Source organism: Henckelia pumila, chromosome 3 (genome assembly GCF_033568475.1).
Source record: "Henckelia pumila isolate YLH828 chromosome 3, ASM3356847v2, whole genome shotgun sequence".
Taxonomy (NCBI): domain Eukaryota; kingdom Viridiplantae; phylum Streptophyta; class Magnoliopsida; order Lamiales; family Gesneriaceae; genus Henckelia; species Henckelia pumila.
In genome coordinates, this window is record NC_133122.1 from 14,373,904 (window position 1) to 14,389,226 (window position 15,323).

A 15,323-nucleotide genomic window follows, 5' to 3' on the forward strand; every position below is an offset into this window, starting at 1 on the left:
TAGAAATAGGGAGTTTTGTTCTCATAATCATTGGTCTAGCAATCAGTTGTAGACGTTTAATCAATGATTCAGCTAATCCATTCTGTGTATGAACATGAGCAACAGGATGTTCAACAGTAATTCCCATTGACATACAATAGTCATTGAAATTCTGGGAAGTAAATTCTCCAGCATTATCAAGTCTTATTTTCTTGATTGTATAATCGGGAAATTGATTCCACAATTTTATTATTTGAGCCATCAATCTTGCAAATGTCACATTCCGAGTTGACAATAAGCATACATATGACCATCTACTAGAGGCATCGATCAATACCATAAAGTATCGAAATGGTCCACATGGTGGATGAATTGGCCCACAAATATCACCTTGAATACGTTCAAGAAATATGGGTGATTCTGTTTGGATTTTAGCTGGTGATGGTCTTATAATAAGTATTCCAAGAGAACATGATTTACATTGAAACTTATTATTCTGAAAGATCTTCTGGTCTTTCAATGGATGACCATGTGTATTTTCAATAATTATTCGCATCATTATTGAACCAGGATGTCCCAATCGATCATGCCAATTTGTTAATATTGAATAACTATTAACCACCATATTTGATTCGATTGGACTTATATGTGTATAATGCAATCCAGTAGGGAGCATTGATAATTTTTCAACCACATATTTCTTTCCTGATTTATATATGGTAAGACACATATATTTCTGATTTGCATCAGTTATCGTCTCAGTATCATACCCATGAGAATATATGTCATTAAAACTCAACAAATTTCTTTTTGATTGTGGTGAATATAAAGCATCATTTATCAAAAAATTTGTACCGTTAGGTAACAAAAAATGTGCTTTTCCACATCCTTCAATCAAGTCTACAGGATCTGATATTGTATTCACCATTGTTTTTGTTGGTTTTAATTCCAAGAAATATCTTTTATTTCGAAGAATAGTGTGCGTTGTACCACTATCGGGTATGCAAACTTCCATGGGATTATTTCCTTGTTTAGCTTTGCTCATACCGTTTTCCATTTTGAACTTCAAAAGAAAATATGCAATAAAAAAAAATTAATGACATTATATGAAAAATATAACATGTTTCATAATACAAGAATACATAAAAAATACAGTATGTTACATTCTAGTCCCACCAATATTTTGATCAATGTCCTCGAAATCATTTAAAAAATCAGCAGCATCGAAATGAGTTGAACCACTGAAATGGTCACTGTTTTCAACAAAATTTGTCTCTTTTCCTTTCCTCTTTATCGATTCTTTATAGAGCTTACATAGGTGCTCAGGGGCTCGACAAATATGTGACCAATGTCTGGAGTGCCACATCTATAACAAACACTCTCAGATCTTTTTGAGTGATTTTCATTTTCACTCGTGTTTTCATGCTGCCTTTTTTGTGGGTGGTTCGTGACGTTCTTTTGAGATGAGTTATTGAAGTAACTATCTCGATTATTTTCATATCCATGGCCGCGACCACGACCGCGATCATTTCTACGTCCACGCCCACGCCAACGTCCTCGACCTCGACCTCGTCCACGACCAAAATCTTGTCTGTGCCTTTGATTTTGGTTTTCATTTTTAATTACGACATTTGCTTCTGGAAATGCCATTGATCCAGTGGGTCGGGATTGATGATTTCTTACTAACAATTCGTTGTTCTTTTTCGCCACAAGAAGACATGCTATGAGTTCAGAATATCTCGAAAATCCATGCACTCTATACTGTTGTTGTAGAGTTATATTCGATGCATGGAATGTGGAAAATGTTTTTTCAAGCATTTTCATTTCAGTAATAACATGCCCACAAAATTTTAATTGCGAGACTATTCGATACATCGCAAAATTGTAATCACTGACTTTTATAAAGTCTTGGAATCTCAACGTATTCCATTCATCACGGGCGGTCGGAAGTATAACTTCTCTTATATGTTCAAATCTTTCTTTCAGCCCTTTCCATAAAATCATTGGGACTTTTTCTGTGAGATACTCACATTTTAATCCTTCATCAATATTTCTACGTAAGAAAATCATAGAATTTGCCTTTTCTTGTGAAGATGATATATTGTTTTCTTTTATGGTATCACTTAGACCCAATGACTCAAGATGCATTTCTACATCGAGAGTCCATGACATAAAATTCTTTTCAGTGATATCGAGCGCAACGAATTCAATCTTTGCCAAATTTGACATGATGGTACTAGAAAAATAACAATGCATTTTATTAGTTAATTTCCATAATTATGACAATACAAAACAATGGAAGAACGATTAGTACAATCATTTGTACAAATAGATAAAAAGTGCGTGGTGGATAATCACCGATAAATATAAGACTTGTAAATATGATAACAATAATAGTTGTAAAAAATAGCCTCAAAAACGCCATCTTCATTTTCTTCGAAAAATCGAGGAGAAAAATTTGAGAGAAAGAGTGAATTTGGTGTAATTGAAATGAGTTTGAGTGAACATATTTATAGGGCAAAAACTAGCCGTTTTGTTACCGTTTGTGACCGTTGGGGTAAGAAAAAAAATGATTATGTGTTGAATAAAAAATTGTGATAATCATGTGATGCATATAATGATAATCATAATTAAATATACACAATAAAATATATATCATATCACGTTATTATAAGGTCAGTGTCCTAGACAACCTCTTATATAATAACATGAAATTATATATTGTTAAAAAAACCTTAGAGGCTTTTATACTTGTCGTATCCCTTACCGGGAGTGTGGGATGTCGTCTTAACATCCTCCCAGGATTTATAACAAGTTTTTTAAAAACTTATTTTTTGATAATAACATGATATTATATATTAAATATATACACAATAAATAAATAAACAATAAAATAAATATTCTTATTTTTGTTACCTTTTTCTTGTGTTTTGGATCTTGGAAAAATATGGAGGACTTTTAGAGCTTCGTGCTGATAACATGTTATGAAAAAGTAAAAATTTACGGTAAAAAATAAAAAATACCAAACTCTCAAAATTCTCAAACTACACACTTTATAATATTTTTCTCTCAACTCAATTGTAACTTTATACACAAATGGAGAGACCTATTTATAGATCTCATTTGGAGATTAGTCCAAAAATTAATACATCATTATCTGCATCATCACACACTAATTTTCAAAATTATACAACTCCAATATAATATAATATATTTTCAACAGTAAGTAAATTTTTCCTAATTTTCTTTTTTTTATTTAACGAAGCATTTAAAACTATCATTAACATCAACAAATCACTATAAAACTTGTGTCATAAACAAAAAAATGTTTATATAATCGGATCGGTGATCAAATCGATCTATCTAAAAAAACAGCTTAACCGATCAGACTATTTTAACCGACGATCGATACGAAAAATCATTTATATAATATAATAAATAATGTATTTTGAATTTTAAAAACTCAAAAATATATATAAATAGACAAAAATATATATTTCTCATAGTTTGAAAGCTAAATAAATATATAAATATATTTAAAATATCAATTATAGTTATAAATTATTCAAATAATGTATTGTTTAGTTTTTAAAAAATCAATAATTATTCAAATAATATTTTTAATGAAGCACAAATTTCAAATTATCATGCATATATATAAAAAAATATCAAATTTAAAGTTTTTTTTAAAAAAAATAAATAATTTTTTAAAAAAAAATTAAAAAATTCGAAAAACCGGTCCAACTGGTTTCCCCGTTCTTGACTGGTCCAACTGGTTTTTGACCGGTTTTGACCGGTTCTGACCAGTGAGACCTGTTTTCCGGTTCTTGGTGGAGTTTCGAACAGATCCAGTGACTGGTTCCCGGTCGAACCGGTCGGTCCCTTTCTAAAAACACAGAGACAAGGCACTTGGATGCACAATTGATCTGAATTTCACAAATCAAACAAAAACAAGCAGCTACAAAGACCAATATGTGACAGAAAGTGATCATTGGTCAAACCCAAAGTATAGCATGACCCACATTAAAATAAAAATAAGTTCGATCCCCTTCTCCCTCGTAAAAAAAGCACATGGAATTAATTAAAATTAAAACTCATAAAAAACTGTGAAATAGATGTTCCCAGTTTAGATGCAAAAGGGGAAAACAGAGTGTAATTTCCTTGCATTTGTGATATAAGACGTGATTCATTTAATACATTTTACGATGGCCACTGGTCTCCCCAAAATTCATACGCACAATACTTTTCCCAGCACTATCATCTTTCCTTAAAAGGTTCAGAGCTTTCTGAGATTCAATCACTGGAAAACGATGCTCAATTGCAGGAACAACTTTTTGTTGAAGAACAGCAGGCCACAAATGGGTTCTCAGTTCAGTAATCACAGAAGCTTTATAACCGAAATTCTTGGATTGTAGATTGAAAACTGAAAATAGTAACTACAAAAATAATAAAACGTACACTAAAACAAAATTGGGGTAACCCTTTCTACGCCAAGAATAAGCACTATTACAATGAAGCTGATAGTTTTTACCTTTAATTTCAACCTGCTTTTCTTGTAGTATAGCAAGATCTACACTACCAGATTCCATTCCATGCAAATCCACAATGACAACCTTACCCGAGATACAACAACAATCAACATTTCTCTGAAGATCGGAAGCTCCGTAATCAAGAACCAAATCAACACCTGAAAAGGTGAATTTCATGTAAGTGCTTGTGGAAAAAAATGCCTCCACAATTTGTTATTCTTGACACACATTGGCTGCTCAAAATTTCAACATAGAATCGTATAAATACTATTTAGAATAAATTAACATGCTATTTTGATAAGAAACGTTAGCATAATCACAGAAGCAATATTAGGACTTAACTAAGTTATGAATTTGTCATGATTAAAGTGAAAAACAAAGGGGCCGATAGGAAATCCTTCTATGTAATCTCCATTTGGATCTCCACTAATAGGACTTAATTATGTTATGAATCTTTTATGATAAAGGTGATAATGAGGACAACAGGCATCATGCATTCTATACCAACAAGTGATAGAGAGAACAATAGTCATTACGCTTTCTCGTACGGACAAAATGATATCAACGATATGGAACATCATTTATGAGAGATTTACTAATTGTTTAAACAGTTAAAGCTTCTACAGCAGAATGGGAGTTTCAAAAGAAGTAATAAAAACTCAACTTTATTGAGAGAAGAAATATGAAACTAAATATTATTAATTTTTGAATGAATTTTCTTTACAAGCAAGACATATATAGAGTTTTCAAATTCAAGTAAAATCTACTATTATATTTATTATTATAAATATATAGCTTTCATTGTGAATTCTCTTTTTTGTAACTCATTATTTCCTCCATTTTCCTACCCTCTTATGCCTCCCTTCATGTTTTGGTGCACAGACCCTCCACATACACTGTTTAAATGACATTAAATTTTTATGTATTGACCCTCCGCATATACCTCAAGAAATGGCTTTGCATGGTTCTGCTTCCAAGCATCTCATTAGTGGTAGGTGTGAGGAGTCCATTCTTCAATATAACCACATTTATTCTCATGTTTAATTGCAAGTATAATAATTGATATCTTTACTATTTTATTAAACCTAAACACCTTATAAAAACTAATTGGTGTCTTGGTCTATTTTTGAGTATACCTAAAATGCCCTTATTTTCCATGTTTACTCACTACCCCACGTCTCCGAACTAACGGACCTTTTGTCAATTCCAAGTTCCTTTTTGTTCTTCCCACGTTTCTTATCCCTCTCCTCATGTCTCCCAAACTATAAATATCTCTTTGTCAAAACCATAAAATAATCTAATAGTTCAATTCTGAAAGTCCACAAAACAAAGAAGATCGATCGCAAGTCTCCCCTCCGGTAACTATAAGGCAAGAATATATACGCGCCCGGTGCTTCTGTTGTTTTGGTGTCTTCTTTTCCCCTCCCCCCAATTATCATTATTACACTCGGATTAATTTTATTGATTTGTTAATTGCTCTTTCGTTTTTCTTTACAATTGTTGTGAAATATTGGTGAAAGATTGACAGTTTCTGAATTTTCAAATCTGTATATCTATGCAGATTGGCTTAATGGTGATGAACCGAATGATCCCCACTTTGGAAGAGTTCATAAACAAGTTATAAGTCACGGATTTTTGACATGAGTATTGTCCTTATAATGTATATTTCTGGTACCATATGTTTTTTATATTTCAAGAATCAACTTCATCAATTTTTTTACATAATGCATGATTTATACCCACGAACCATATTGTTTATGATAGGTTGTTTGTTGATTAAATTGTTTTTGCACATATTGAATTTTTAAGATGTTGGCTTCCACGAAAGCAATGCATGTCAGAAGAAAAACGAAGAGCCGCAACTACCGTATGAATTGCATCAAGCAAAGCCACTGTCAAGCCCACCAGCCAACAAGCTTGTGTGTAGTTTACTATAATGTGTGACTGTGTGAGTTTTTTTAACAAAAATATAGCTTGAATTTAAATTCAACCCTGGAATGTCATTTATTTACTAAAAGCTTAATTGCGTAATATATTACTACAGAGAAGAAAAAATAAAAATATTTGATAGATGCAGGTATTGACTTATCAGGTTGAGATACTAAAAAAGGCTGAGGATGCAGTAATTTATTCTTTTGTAAATTTTTTATAAATCACAAAATGAATCTAGCTATAGGGGTGAAACGATTGCAAATGATAAACATTAAAAACTATATTTTCGGTATGAGTAAATATTTTTTATTTTGGATATAGATTTTGGCTTCCACTATCTTAATTGCTTGATAATGTTTGATATGATCAGTGAGTCTCTTTAATGGGATGTCTGCTTATGCTATCGATTTCATACATGTCAAATATTAGTGCTTTGAGTTTTTATTTATTATACTTATTTGTTTTGTTTAACATTTTATTTATATTTTTCAAATTATTGTATTTTTTATTTATATAACATGTCTTATTTATTTTGAGCATATCAAAACTAAAAACATAAAAAATTAATTGTATTGCATATATAATACATAATATTCATGTAATAATCTTTACTATATAATAATAGAATCTTTACTATATAATAATAGATAAAATGAAAAATTGGACTTTAACATATATATAAGCATGACTTAACTTTTTTTTATCGTTCGATCTTCTTCCTCTTTGCCGTGTTCCTCCATTGAAGGCGTGGGAAAAGCTTTTCAAGCTTCTGAAACTTCGGTTTTGACTCGATCCGTCCGATAGGAATTATTTCTGAAGTTATATTAACGATCACGGCTGAGAGAGCTCCGTTCTGAATTAAGTTTCCCTTATTTCTTTGAAGTTTGATTTTTTGGAAGTTGATAGAATCGAACGATAATCGGGGACGTTGTTCTTGAACTACTTGGTATTGTTTATTCTCTGTCGGATCGGAGATAGAACGTCGTTCGGAATAGTTATGATTTTATTGATGATTTTTGAGATTTTGAGTTTTGGATTTGTTGGATTTGAGTTGTATTGGATGATTGATGTTTGATATGAGTTTATTGGATCGATATTATGTTGTCTGTGTTTTCGGTTGATCAAAATATAGCCGTTATGCCGTCAGTTTGAGTTTTGAATATCGTTTCGTCGATTTGATCGAACCGTGTTTGATTGGAGTTTGGATTGTCGATATTGATCTTTGTGGCTTCTTTTATAGATTGAATTGAAGCCAGTAGAGTTGCGAGGTTGCAGCTTTGGATTGCTTTAAAGATCGAAGCCGATTGAAGATTGTGAATCAACGAGAAGGTATAAGACGATATTGGAAAGAATAAGACGATTAACTAGAATCCGGATTGATTCGAGTGTCCTCGAGAAATCACATATTTGCATGTTCATGTGAACTAATTGAGTTTATTGATTGAATGTATTAGAATTCACATGCATTCATATTGAGCCAAATGATTGTTTCATTTTGAATTAGACGTTCTTGGGATTATAGTTGAGTGGCTTTGTAGGCGAATTACTACAATTGCAAGATTTAACTCTCTATAATCCTCCGAAGTCTAGAGGATTGAAATATACATAATCCGCCTCGAAAGGGGAGTTCGATGTGATCGTTGTGATATTTTATCCTCGGAATCCCAACCGAAGAAAAGAAGAGACGAGATGCATTTTGATTATCTGAGCTTGATAATCTAGAGATTTGAAGTAATGCATTCATTGCACTTTCATTTGATTATGTGTGAGTTTTTTATATCATTACTTGAGATGGTTATTTGATATAGCATGTTTGTCTCTTATACTGGGAGTTATTCTCACCGGTTTATCCAGCTGTTGTCTTATCTTTGTGTGTGCGCTTGGCAACAGGTGGGGCAGGACCGAGTCAGAGATCGCATGGCTAGGTGTTGATATGATAGAAGTGAGGACTCGTTGTTTTAGAAGTTGAACTCTTGTATTCGAACATGTATTTGTATTGTATTGAGAACTTAGAGATGGAGCATGCTCTATTAGTTCGAATATTGTATAACTCTATAACTACATTTGTATTGAATTATTGATAAGTGTATTTTATACACTTAATTTATATATGATTTTAATTATTAAATATTTGTTTCGAGCAGATTTATGCGTGAGTTTTGTTGTATTTGTGATTGTTGGGAATTTATAAATTGACGATGAAAGATGAAGAAAAAGAAGATTTGTGAAATAAAAGGAGAAAAAGTGAAGAAAATAACAAAAGAGAAAAGAAAAGCTGTGAAGAGAAGAAAGAAAAGGAAAAGAAACGTGAAATTCTTTGGGCTTTCTTATTTGGGCCTTTTGACGCGTACAATATAAAAGGAATTCTGGAATCAGAATTGAAAGGAAGCCGCACGCACAGGGCCGGACAATTCACACAGAGAAGAACAGATCGTGATTTCTGGAGGAAGAAATTTGTGCTTGAACGTGAAGAACGAAGACGGAGCTCGATCAACCGGACACGGCGTCGACGATGGATTTGATTTCTTCTTTTATTTATTTAATTCTGAATTCATGTCTGGATTTTTGAACATGAATTGGTTTTATTTGAATTTTATTATGAACTAATCTTTTAGAGTCTAGAGGTCGGATGGAACCTGGTGTAGACACTTTCATGAGTTTTTGATTTTATTGAATTGAATTCCCTTAGATTAATTGTTCTTTCTAGTTTTGATTGTCGTTTCAATTATCTGATCAATAATTGATTTGTAATATTTATTTGGAATCCGGCACTCGACAGATGAGATTTTGAATAGGACAGATAGAATTAACACCGTTAATTATTATATAGCTCGAGAGAGTATATAGCGTTAATGGAGCTTTTAGGAAGAACATTGTTTTAAAATAGATCACTGCAATTAAATATTGGAATTGAACTGTAGTTGATACACTCTATTTGATGCTCGAGAGAGGGAAATAGAATAATCTAAGTGTTCTTGGCTATTAATTGAAAGGAATTCATGAAACTAAATTATTTAGGAATGATTGTTAGAAATGAAACTTGGACCTAACTCACCTCAAAAGCTAGCTCAAGAGGGGAGGTTTGTCCAAGCCTATATATTAAACTCCCAGGCAATTCATCCAACCGATGTGGGACAAACTAAACACACCAACACACCCCTCGCACGTCCAGAAATGAATTGACTGGAACGTGGAGATCAAATTAAATGGGTGGCCCAATTATGGGACGGGTGAGGCCAACTATGGGCCGTCCAACACATAACGATGGAACCCGGTCTCTGATACCATGCTAGAAATGAAACTTGGACCTAACTCACCTCAAAAGCTAGCTCAAGAGGGGACGTTTGTCCAAGCCTATATATTAAACTCCCAGGCAATTCATCCAACCGATGTGGGACAAACTAAACACACCAACACAAAGAATAATCTAAGTGTTCTTGGCTATTAATTGAAAGGAATTCATGAAACTAAATTATTTAGGAATGATTGTTGTTGAAACCAGGTACAATATAAACCTCTAAACCATTTTTCCTCTAATTATTAATCTCTGAAAATTGTGTGCGTGCTATAAAATCATCTTTTATTTTATTTATTTGCAAACCTCTAAAATTCAATTTTCTAAATAAAATTGGGACTATTATAATTACAAGTACTGAATATTTTCAATTTACTCTCTGTGGGAACGATACTTGATTCATTCACTATATTAAAACTTGACACTCGTACGCTTGCGAGGAATTTTTCACAAGAAGTTTTTGGCGCCGCTGCCGGGGAGTAATTTTTGAAATTAATTTAGTCTTGATAACAATTAGTCTAGATTTTAATTTAGAGTTTTTATTTTTATTTTTAGTTGCTGATTGTTTCTATTTTTCTTGAAGTGCAGTTTATGCGAAGGTCTCAAAGCGAAAATTCACTACTGTTTGATCCGGAGATCGAACGAACTGCACGTGCTTTGAGAAGAGCGAGGAGAGAAGAACTGAGGAACATGTCTGAAGAAGAAGTACAACAACCTCCCGTGGTGCCAATCAGATACCACTTCAAACCGACCATCCAGGCTCACTATTCTGGAATCGCTCGAGGGACCATTAACGCCAACAATTTTGAACTGAAGCCGGCGTTAATCAACATGGTTCAATCGAACCAATTTAATGGAAGCACTACTGCAGATCCTCACCTACACTTGAGGACATTCAAGTAGATAACAGACACGGTAAAATTTAATGGAGTTTCTGATGATATAATTAGACTGCGTTTGTTTCCTTTTTCTCTCAGGAATCAGGCAAGGAATTGGCTGCAATCTCTGCCGTTGGGGTGCATAACTACTTGGGAAGACATGGCAGTCAAGTTTCTTGCAAAATATTTTCCACCTGCCAAGTCCACCCAACTGAAGATCGAGATTAGTACTTTTCGGCAGCATGATTCTGAGCAGTTGTATGAAGCATGGGAAAGGTACAAAGAATTACTTAGACGTTGTCCTAACCACAATTTTGCAGATTGAGAGCAAATTGAGTGGTTATACAATGGTCTGAACACACCTACTCGATTGTCTATGGATTCTGCTGCTGGAGGGACCATTTTTGCAAAGGATCCCGCTCAGGCCTACGATATGCGACGGCGGCGACCGGCGAGCAGAAAACTTCAAGAAGTGAGGGTGGTGATGATCGCGATAAGAGAAGCAGAAGAATGGGGAACGAGAAGAAAGAATGGCTATTGGCTAATTTAGGGCTTTTTTAAGCCCAATAAATTTTATTCTATTTATTAAATAGTACTCAAAAAATTTATATTTTTCAATTTAACCCTTGAAACTTTTAATTACTTGCAATTTAGTCCAAACATACCCGGAAATGTGTCCGGGCCGTGTCAAGCCATACCCAAAACATACCCGACCAGTCAAACTTGAAAAATATCGACACGGGTTTTTCCATATCCGACACGCTTATTCGTGTGTCATACCCGTACCCAATACTCCAAAAAAAAATTTTAGGAGTACCTGTGCTACATAGATGATAAGCTATCCGTCTGTGACATGATGCAAAAGAGATGGCCATGGCCTACTTGTACTCTTTGCCCGAGCTTGTGCATATTGTTCCGGCAAAATGAGGTGAACCAGGACCACATTTTTGTTCATCTCCCTTTCACGAGACGTCTTTGGTTTAGAGAATTGGAGAAGTTGTGGTTTGGGCAATTCCGAGGGCAAAGGACTTATTTAATGATGATATTGGTTGTGGCCTTGGAAGAAGGGGTACAATTCATGGACTGTGGTGGTACACAGCATTTGTTGGTCGGTTTGGTTGGAGAGAAATAACAGGAATTTTACGATATAGCAAAGAGGTGGTCGAGCCGTGCTGGGAGAAGATTATGTTATGGGTTTCTTTGATATGGATTAGGAAGCATATTGAGTTTAAGGAATTATCGGTTTCAGATTTATTAAGGGATTGGAGTTACATATTTTGTTAATATGTCCCGAGTAATAGTTGTCTAGTGTGCGAACTGCTGGTCCTCTTTTTGTTATGTAATTAATAATTTTTTATAATCTAATACAATATCACTTCCTATAAAAAAAAGGATAAAGCATAGGTGAAACCTTACCCGCAAAATGGTTTCAAATTTATTAAGGGATTGGAGTTGCATATTTTGTTAATATGTACCGAGAAATAGTTGTCTAATGTGCGGACTGCTGGTCCTCCTTTTGCAATTAATAATTGTTTATCATCTAATATAACATCGCTTCCTATAAAAAAAATGGATAAAGGATAGGTGCAACCTACCAACTCACCCAGATTTCTCGATAACGGCCCTTGCAAAGTTTGTTGATGTGTGATCGACACAAAAATCAGCACCATAATGATGACAAATTGAAAACTTGTCGCTACTTCCTTAGGATATCATCAAGGGTGAGCATATGCAATAATATAGAAAATTACGTCAATATAAATTGTTGCAGAAACGAGAATCGGCTGAAGATTATAATGCGGTAAACAATGTCACCTGTGGAGGCAATTACTTTTAAGCCCAAGTACTTTGCATATTGTATTGCCAACGCACCAATCCCGCTAGTGCCTTCGCGAATCTAAATATTATAGTTATAGGAGTCTAAATTAGTTAATGACTTTGATAATTTGCAACCAAAGAAAATATAAACAAAATACTCTCAACATTGTAAATAAATACAAATGGCGAAACAACTAGAAGTCATCACTTAACAAAACATATTACCTCGATGACAAAAATCAAGAAAAATTATAAACATAAGGCTGACATTTACTTCGACATTTAGGTATAAACACGCGCAAAAAAGAAATATGGAATCAAAATCACTTTTTAAAATAACTTGTTTAAATCGTCGTTCAGTAACTTTTAGTCTCGGTTCTCACCAAAATATTTTTAGTTTTGATCGTATTGGGACCATGCAATTTGAATAAAGCTAAGAGTGAGCAACATGATGCATAAGGTAGGCCTGCAGCATCATCTAAATCAATATCATCAGGTAACGGAAGAAGAAAGTTTGCCGGTACAGCCACTTGTTCAGCATACCCTCCTCCCTCAAGAATGGCACAAACCTGAAATTCACAATTTTATGTAATGCATCACAAAATTGTCGTACTTGGTTTAAATATATATATATGTATAATATTATTTTAAAAAAAACAAAGCTTCCTCCAACAGTCAGCATTAGGGTAAAAAGGAAGTTAGAAGAAAAACATAATTTATAATGCTGTAATACATATCTTGGGGGAGATAGAGATTACCATTTCTCCAACTTTCCAACAATTAACATTTCTTCCAACTGCTTCAATTATTCCGGAGCATTCAAGGCCTGGGCAGACGCCATCAGTTGTAGCCACATCAGTTATGTCACCTCTATTAACACCAACTGCACACACCTTGATCAACACTTCATTGTCCTTAATTTCAGGCATTTTAACTTCTCGTTGTTCCAAATTATTTGAAAACCAGCATTTTTTAGTCATCATCGCCTTCATCATCGAAATATGAGGTTGATTTCTAGAAATGTGAAAACAATAAATTGATTGATTATGTATCAAAATATACAATTATTTTTTTTTGATAAGAAACTTAATATATTATATCATAATGTAAGAAATTACAAGATAAATGCGGACAAGACATCCGCCAGTAGTGCTAGATCCTATCAAAACTTAAAACATCAACAGAAAATAAACGACCAATCCCTTAATAAATCCGAAATTGATAGGTTCTGAAAATCTTTAAACGCTCTACTCCACGTAGCTATCCGTATTTTAATCTTTTCCCAACACTCTTCCGCCGTTTGTTCTTTATCCTCGAAGATTCTTTCATTTCTCTCCAACCACACCGACCAAGTAATACCATGAACCACCAATGACCAAAATTTTCTCCCCATCTTACCCAACAGTCGAGCCAAATCAGTAGCATACAGGTCCTTCGTAGGTCGAGGTGTTACCCACATTAGCCTCAACTCCGCCAACGCTCTTGACCACAATCCATACGTGAAAGAGCAGTGTATGAGCATGTGATCTTGAGCTTCCCCCCCCCACTCCGGCATAAAACACACCAATTCGGATTCAAAGCACACGAGGGCCATCTTCTTTGCAACAACTCCGAAGTCGGCAACTTACCAAGGACACTTGTCCACAAGAAAATTTGAATTTTTGAGAGAACAAATGAAATACAATTATTAAGATCCATGACTACAAATATTGTTATTATTAACTAACAACACAGAATTTAACAGATCAATACTAAGTGGAACAAATGAAATACAACGATGAGCACCAAGGTTCAGCATGTAGGCATATTTGTAATACTAACGAGTGTCTTAATAAATAATAGGTGGACGAAGTGAAGTATATAGAAACAATGACCTATTATGAAGTGAAACGTCATAATTTATGAAGTAAATAACCAGTTTATGTGCATATTTCATGTATGTTTTTAAAAAAATTAGAAATTGTGAGGAAAATAATCCAGGCTATACTGACTAACCAATATCAAGAACAGATAATTAACCACTTTTATTTACATAAATTATGAAACAATTCCTGTACAGAACATATGACTGGTAAGGTTTTCAAAACTGCGTTTGTAATAAATTCATCAATCATAAAATACTAATTTTGGAACAACTAATCAAACCCGAGCTTGTGACGAAAGAGGAACTAATGATTTCCTATAGAATCGTTTTCGATTATTAAAACCTAATAAATAAAACAGATTTTTTTAGAACAAAAGTGAAGAACAACGCAAACTAACCTTAAATTAGAACAGCAGATACTCGATCGGTGTTCTATTTTTCAACTCGTAATCGACGGCAAAGGGTTTGTCGGTGTCGATGAGTCTGGCGCAGTAGGGAGTAGGAACTGACTTCTTTTTTGCGCCTTTAAACCAATTTCGCTCTCAAGGTCGTAAGGATCTTTTTTTATATGGGTTATCCAACGGATCTTTTAAAAAATGAGATCCGAAATTACATTCGGATCATTAAAATTAGAATTGAAATTCAAGGACAGTATTTTATTGTGGTGTTTGGGTTATATTTATATATGGTTTAAAATTAAATTTCACGGTTAAAATTAATATTATTCGATATTTAAATTTTTTTTATTTACTTATTATTTTTAAAATTTCTTATTAATAATATTAATACCTACATATTGTTTATACATAAAATATATAAGAAAAATAACTTATAAACATAAACAAAATGTGTATTTTTTATTAAATTGTTTTTTAATAATGAAATAAGTTTATCAAAAGAAACTTGAGACAAAGTCACCAAATTATCTCTTATTGTGTCTTACTATCTGTTACTATTATGTTAAAGATGTGGGCCTAATATTAACTTATTGGTGCATTGGTATGACTTTTTCTAATTTTTCAATAATT

General features: G+C 33.4%; 1 long non-coding RNA gene and 1 other non-coding gene across 2 annotated transcripts; both read right to left on the reverse strand.

Moving 5' to 3' along the window:
* Window positions 1-10,822: 10,822 nt before the first annotated feature.
* On the reverse strand, window positions 10,823-10,928 carry LOC140893642 (small nucleolar RNA R71). Its single transcript, XR_012153236.1, has one exon. It is a non-coding gene; the product is annotated as a small nucleolar RNA R71 (small nucleolar RNA).
* A 1,914-nt stretch (window positions 10,929-12,842) lies between these two features.
* On the reverse strand, window positions 12,843-14,811 carry LOC140886497 (uncharacterized). Its single transcript, XR_012151571.1, has 3 exons — window positions 14,694-14,811; window positions 13,190-13,445; window positions 12,843-13,000 (listed from the first exon to the last, which is right to left on the reverse strand). It is a non-coding gene; the product is annotated as an uncharacterized lncRNA (long non-coding RNA).
* Between the last annotated feature and the right edge of the window lie 512 nt (window positions 14,812-15,323).